A 7,897-nucleotide genomic window follows, 5' to 3' on the forward strand; every position below is an offset into this window, starting at 1 on the left:
AATTTTGGAGGAACAAAATTCAGTCCGTAACACACAGGTAGTGAAATCTCTTGAACTGGTTGACTTCTCCCCATTTCCTGCCTCTCTACTCTGGGGCAAGTTACCAGCATTGCCCTCCTGGACTACTCAGCTGCCTCCTGACTGATCTCCCTGCACCTGGTCAGGTGCCTCTGGTAAAGTATTCTCCACAAAGGCAGTTTCCATAATACTGTCAAAATACGTGTCCAGTTATGTCACCACAATGCAAATGGAACAAAATGAAGTGAAACCAAACCAGGTCCTTCCTGTGGCTTCTGATTCTTTTTAGGGTAAAGTTGCAATCTTCTGGAGAGCCTGCCAGAGCCTGGCCACCCTTTCCCTCTCCAGCCTCTTCTCCCGCCACGTCTCCCCTTGCTTTCTGTGTTCCAGAATGTACCACAGTCCTTCACCTCTAGAATCTTCAGCCACAGTTTCCTCTGGCTCTATTCTCCTCTTCCACTCTGCCCTGCCTTTACCCCTTCACCTCTGTAATGGGTGTGGATCTTTCCTGGCTCAGGGGCTACTTCCTCAGGGAATCATCAGTGGGTAGTATGGAGTGCAACTCTTAACACTTTTGATGCTAAACAGAGGCAGTCCTGAGCAAAATCATAGAGAAATCATATAACATGGAGCCTAATTACCAGTCCCCTGTGGTTTTCTCCCTCCCCAAGTCCTTTTGCTCCACTCCCCTTTATCTAGTCCAGGTAGGGCTAGCTTTCTTTGTGATATACTTTTGTAGACTTGTGTCCCTTCCTTCCAATACTTAACACTCATTTTGTCATTATTTTGATCATCTATCACTAGACTAAGCTCCGTGAGCCCAGGTAGTGTAGTCAGCCCAGTTAGGCTCACCACTCTTGAGTCAGCACCTAACATAGTGCCTGGGCTTGGGTTTGCTCTAAATCCGTATTTGTTGAATGGATAAATGAACATTTTATTCTTGTAAAATATTCACAATACGTAACTATAGAAAGCAAAATACTCATACAATCATTTGATAATTATTGAGCACCTGTCATATGTCAGGCCCTGTTCTAGATGCTGGGGCTACAGCATTTAACCAACCAGATTAAAAAAAAAAAAATCCCTGCCCTCATGGAGCTTATATTTTTGTGGGATGAGACTGACAAATAAGTAAATGATAGAGTACTGTAGAAGCAAACAGGCTATATGTGTGCTATGAAGAACAATAAAACAGGGAAGGGGGCAGGGCCTGGGGAAGGTGGTGAGGGTTACAGTTTTAAATGGGGTGGTCAGGAACAGCTTCACTGAGAAGATGATATTTGAAAGTGTTGGGGGAACAAGCCATGTGGCTTGCTGGAATTAAAGGCCTTGGAGGTTGAGAGAACAGCTGGTGTCAAGGCCCTGGGGTCAGAGTGCGTCAGGCGTGTTTGAGGAACAGGTTGCCATTCAAATGAAGTAAGTGAGGGGAGATGTGGTCAGGGAGGTATGTGTTTGCATTGGGGGTTAAGTAGGCATGGGCTGAAGAATATGATAGGCCATTATTAGGACTTTGGCTTTTGCTCTGAATGAGATGGAGGGTTCTATGTAGGAGAATGACACCAGCTCACAGTTAACAAAGGCTTATTCTGGTAGCCAACTGTTCATGCATGGGAAAAACAAGGGAATTTCTTATGGTAATTGAGGTAGAAAAAAAAGGAGAAAGTTGGGACGCATTTGAAGTAATCCAAGAATCAGGACTCTATTACTTGCAAATAAAAGCACTGTAGTTGATTCACAGTCACATTGTCTACCGCATCTCAGATGTCAGGCTAATTTCCAATTCTGGCCCTCCCTCTATTCCCTTCTGACTTTTCCCATTGCTTTTAACTCTTCTGTTGCTGATGCTTGTGGGGCCGACTTATCTATTAGGCACAGTGGGCACAATGCTTATATTTATAAATTATATTTATGTGGGATGGGGCCCACGAAAGTCAAAATGTGGCCCTGAGTGCTTAGTTACTACATTCTCTGATTTTTGCTAATATTACAAGTTTCCTAGGTGAATTGATTTCTTTAATATCTATTTAATGCCTACTGTTTTCCAAGCACTGTGCTAGGCCTTGAGGATACAGGGGTGAACAAAACGAAGAACAATAGTTCTTTCCTTCACAGAGTTTTTGATCTAGTAGGAAAATCAAACAAAACAAGTGATTATTGGAAAATATGATGGGAATAACTATTGGAGGGTAAGTATGGAGTGGTGAGGCAAGAGAATTGAATCTCATCTATGGGATCAGAAAAGGCCCCCTAGAGGCAGTGACGGTAAGGCTGGGAGTTGAGGATGAGTTTGGAATTAATTAAAGTCTATTCCAGGTGTAGGGAAGAGCAGGTGCCCAATTTAGAGGTGAGAGAGATACAGCATATTTAAGATGTTGAAAATGTCTAGTAATGATATTATCAGGTATCAGTTATTGACGCTTATCATGGCAGGTGGTGGACACTTTTCTAGGCACTTTGCATGTCATGAATCTAAGTGAGAGACTATTATTAATCCCATTTTGTAGATGAAGAAGATAGAGAAGATGAAACAGAGAAAATTAAATTAACTTAGTCCATATATGCAGCAAGTGGCAGGGCTAGGGTTGGATCTTGACAGGCTCCAATGTTAGATTTCTCATCTAGGTACAGTTGGAAGGCAGAGGTGAGAGGGTTGTTGAAGGCGAGGCAGGGAACTGCACTGCATTCCTGGGTAGTCCTACTCCTGAAATCCAGCCTTTGAGTGTGAGCCCTGCTTCTTGACCTCCATATTCATCTCACCACATCCACCCTACCCTCGCTTCCTGGACCACTGCAGTTGCTCTCTTAGTGACGTCTACTCTTCTACTTTTATTTCTTATTCCCCAAACCCTCCATTGGCCTAGGTAATCATCCTTAGAATGAAATCCCTCAGTCTGGCCCATAAAACCTGACACCATCTAGTCCCAAAAGACAACCTTTCAGTTTCATGATCTATTTGTCTTGGCATCTTTCATTTGGTTCCAAACGCATGATGATCTCCTTTCTCTTCCATCAATATGTTTAGTACATTATTATTATTAGATTTTATTTATTTGAGAGACAGAGAGAGAGAGAGTGAGCATGAGTCAGGGGCAGAGGCAGAGGGAGAAGGAGAAGCAGGCTCCTTGCTGAGCAGGGAGCCCGATGCAGGGCTCTATCCCAGGACCCTGGGATCATGACCTGAGCTGAAGGCAGCAGCTTAACTACTGAGCCACCCAGGTGCCCCTGGTCTTTCATTTAGTATATAAACACACACACACACACACACACACACACACCAAACCAAAACAAATAAATCAAAAAAACCTCAATTTTTTTTCATTTCAATCAGACTTCATCAATATTTGTCAGGATACAAATTTGGTTCCTGGGACAAAGACTCTGTATAGCAGTGACTTAAATAAAATAGAAGCTAATATCTCTCTCATCTGGGACTAATGTGGTACCTTGAGGACCCAGGATTGTTTTATCTGGCCTTTGTCTGAATGGTCCAAAATGGATCTTCACTGTATCTGTGACCCAGATGGCACCTTTCCATTAATAACACCACTTAATAGACAATTTTATAAAATTATCAGACACCACTCTTTTATTTCTTGTTTATTATCGGTCTTTCATTGTTCATAAAGAGTTAATGACATAAAAATATTGCTTAGATGTTGATCTCGTATTCTTTCTTTTGGAGTCATTTTAGGATTTTTCAGCATCATTGCACATTGAATTTCTTCACTGTATTTTATAATATCCTAACTGGCTTTGTTTATCCTAGATATAAATTCATCCTATAATGTCCCATTATTAAGGAAAAAAAAAGTTTATGAAGCTGGATTTTTCCTTGTGCCTGAGCTCTTTTATGATGTCGTATCTCTTCCATCAATCTCTTTCCCTGCCCCCAACCCTCAAATAATGGGTTTCACCGTTCAACGAATTTCCTCAACTGAGCTTTGTGAGAATTTTTCCTACGGATTTCCACATTGCCCATGAAGAGTAAATTTCATTTGTGGAGGTATAAAGTAACTTGTGGCTATCACATTATGCTAGCTTTCTGAAGCTATTTTAAAATTACATCCTTTGTTCTTCTTGGCTCTCATCTCTTTTCTAAATATATTTGTAGAAATTATTATAGTAAATATGTTTTTAGAAAGTTCTTGATCTACAAACATAATTCAAGGATATACTGAAAAGAGCAAATCTTATATTTTGATTAATTTATGGCACCATCATAAGCGTATAATGGAAAGCCCCACATTTTGTGGAAATAGCCTTTTCCCTCATTGTTGATTTCCTTTAGGAATTAAGAAAAGACCATGGTTGTAATGGTTTACTTGTATGGCCCTGGGTAGCCGAGGCTAAAAGATTTATATGGATTGCTATTCTGTGTAAAGAAAGCTGATGTGGCCAATTTTCAAATGAGCTAGGAGGCCTAGATTAATAAAAGTCAGGGGAGACCTAGAAGATGTTTATTTTATCCCAGAGTGATCCTTTGAGGCCAAAAGGTTCAGATTGATCTCGCAAGTCCTCCTGCAGAACTGCACTGATGTAAACATTTCCTGATATGATTTCAAGATGAACAGAGTTGGAAGGTTTTAGGTGACCTATTTGCTTTTGCTATTTTTAATTTGAAATTGTTCTTCACAAGGTGTTAAGTTTGAAAAAAACAACAGGTGGAAGGTTCTATAAAGTAGTTCTGTAATTTAAAGTTATTTTTCCTTTTAAAATTAGAATTTCTCTTTAGATTAAAAAAATCCTTGTTAGCCTCTTAATTAACAAAATAATGCATTTCATTTTAATGATTTCACACAACGATTTGTGCAAAAAGCAAATGAAATTCTTTTTCTTTTTTAAGATTTTATTTATTTGACAGAGAGAGACACAATGAGAGGGGGAACACAAGCACGCAGAGCGGGAGAGGAAGAAGCCCACTTCCTGCTGAGCAGGGAGCCCGATGTGGGGCTTGATCCCAGGACCCCAGGATCATGACCTGAGCTGAAGGCAGACGCTTAAAGACTGAGCCACCCAGGTGCCCCAGCGAATGAAATTCTTTTCATTTCTTTTTCTATCATGCCTCCTCAAAACCATTTTAACAGTTTGGTATGTGACTGTTCAGACTTTTGTTTCATATGTATGTTATACTATACATGCTATTTTTATGCACGTGTATATGCAGATCACATGTGCATTTTAAAATATGAAATTACTTGTATTACTTTTTAATTTAAATCTGAGAAATACTTCCAAGTGAGTACATATAGATCTACCTCATTTTTTTTAAAGATTTTATTTATTTATTTGACAGAGAGACACAACGAGAGAGGGAACACAAGCAGGGGGAGAGGGAGAAGGAGAAGCAGGCTTCCTGTGGAATAGGGAGCCCGATGCAGGGCTCGATCCCAGGACCCTGGGATCATGACCTGAACCGAACACAGACGCTTAATGGCTGAGCCACCCAGGTGCCCTTATATCTACCTCATTATTTTTAATGGCTATATAAATTTTTATTGTTTGGCTATACTTTACTTTAGTTACCCATTTCCCTATAGAATCTGTAGCATAGATATAGAATATAGTGTTACACACTATCCTAAGTATTTGTTTTAAAGATTTTATTTATTTATTTGAGAGAGAGTGAGAGAGAGCAGGGAGCTTGATGAGGGGCTTGATCCCAGGACTCTGGGATCATGACCTGAGCTGAAGGCAGATGCTTAACCAACTGAGCCACCCAGATGCCCCCACACTATCCTAGGTATTATCTCATTTAATTCTCATACAACCTCCAGGAGGTAGATATTATTGTCTTCATTTTATATGTGAGAAAACTAAGGTTAGTGAAATTAAGTAACTAGCCTAGGGTCACACAGTTAGTGGAGGATCTAGGATTTAATTTCTATACTATAAATCCCCCCAATCTATATGTGTTGCCTATGATTTTGGGTAGAAGTGTTTTAGATTTAGTCCTCGTATTTTTCTGCATTGACTTGTATGTATTGATTTTTGTATTCGGCTAAAATGAAATTAAAAAGACTGCTTTCATTATTAATCACTTAAGGCCATTGACTTACTTAAAATTAATGGAACATTTAAGCAATTTCAATCAAGATCAGTGAAAATGGGGAACAACGTAAGTGATAATCATTTTGGATAATGTTCAAGGGAAATTGTAGTACTGTTAACACATATTACACAGCAGTTTAAAAAAAATGAGGTAAATGTAGATGTATTTATATTAATATGGATAAATTAAGCAATATTGCTGAGGTAAAAAGTTAAGCTGCACAATCCATCCTAAAATTAATATGACATCTCAAGGGACCTTGAATTGCCAAAACAATTTTGAGAAAGAACAAAGTTGGAAGACTCACAGTTCCTGATTTCAAAACATATTACTAAGCTACAGTAATCAAAGCAGTATGGTACTGGCATAAAGACAAACAAATAAACCAATGGAATAAAATAGAAAACCTAGGAATAAGTCTTTGTGTATATGATCAAATGATCTGCAACAAGGATGCTGAGACCACTTGAAGGGGAAAAGACAGTATTTTCAACAAATGGTGCAGGGAAAGTTGGATGTTCACATGCAAAAGAATTAAATGAGATACTTACACCACTCAAAATATATTAAAGACTTAAATGTAAGATCTAAGACTATAAAGCTCCTAGAAGAAAACATATAGTAAAACTTCATGATATTGGACTTGGCAATGATTTATTTGGAATGATGCCAAAAAATGCAGGTGACAAAAGCAAAAACAGACAAATGAAACTATATCAAACTTAAAAACTTTTTTCCATCAAAGGATACAATGCACAGAGTGAAAAAGCAACCTAAGGAATGGCAGAAACTATTTGTAAATCACTTAATCAGATAAAAGGTTAATATCCAGACTGTTTAAAGAACTCCTACATCTCAATAACAAAAACAACCAATAATCCAATTAAAAAATGGGCAAAGGAGGGGCGCCTGGGTGACTCAGTCAGTTGAGTGTCTGCCTTTGGCTCTGGTCCTGATCCCAGGGTCCTAGGATCGAGCCCCGCATCGGGCTCCCTGCTCAGCGGGGAGCCTGCTTCTCCCTCTCCCTCTGCTGCTCCCCCTGCTTGTGCTCTCTCACACTCCCTCTCTGTCAAATAAATACATAAAATCTTAAAAAAAATGGGCAAAGTATTTGAATAGACATTTCTCCAGTGAGGATATATAAATGGTCAATAAGCATATGAAAAAATTCTCAACATCACTAAACATTAGGGAAATGCAAATCAAAACCATCATGAGATATCATCTCATACCCATTATGATGGCTACTATCAAAAATATAGTAAGTGTTGTTTGTGGATGAGGAGAAATTGGAACCCTTGTGCACTATTGGTGGGGTTGTAAAATGGTGCAACTGCTATGGAAAACAGGAGTTTCCTTAAAAAATTTTTAAATAAAACTACCATATAATCCAGTAATCCTACTTCTGGGTATCTCTCCAAAAGAACTGGAAGCAAGGTTTCAAAGGGACGTTTACATCCATATTTATGGCAGCATTATTCAGAACAGTCAAGAGGTGCAAGCAACCCAAATGTCCATCAACAGACGAATGGATAAACAAATGTGATATATACATACAGTGACATATTTTTCAGCCTTAAAAATGAAAGAAATGCTGCCAAATACTACATTGACGAAACTTGAGGACATGCTATGTGAAATAAGCTGGCCCCCAAAAGACAAATACTGTATGATTCAACTCTATGGGGTATCTAAAGTCAAGAAACAGAAAATAAGATTGTGGTTACCAGGAGCTTGGTCAGGGAAAAAGGGTAATTGCTTAATGCACAGAGTTGCAGATTTGAAAAATGAAAGTTCTGGAGATCTGTTTCACAACAATGTGAATAT

Source organism: Zalophus californianus, chromosome 4 (assembly GCF_009762305.2).
Source record: "Zalophus californianus isolate mZalCal1 chromosome 4, mZalCal1.pri.v2, whole genome shotgun sequence".
NCBI classification, from domain to species: Eukaryota; Metazoa; Chordata; class Mammalia; order Carnivora; family Otariidae; genus Zalophus; species Zalophus californianus.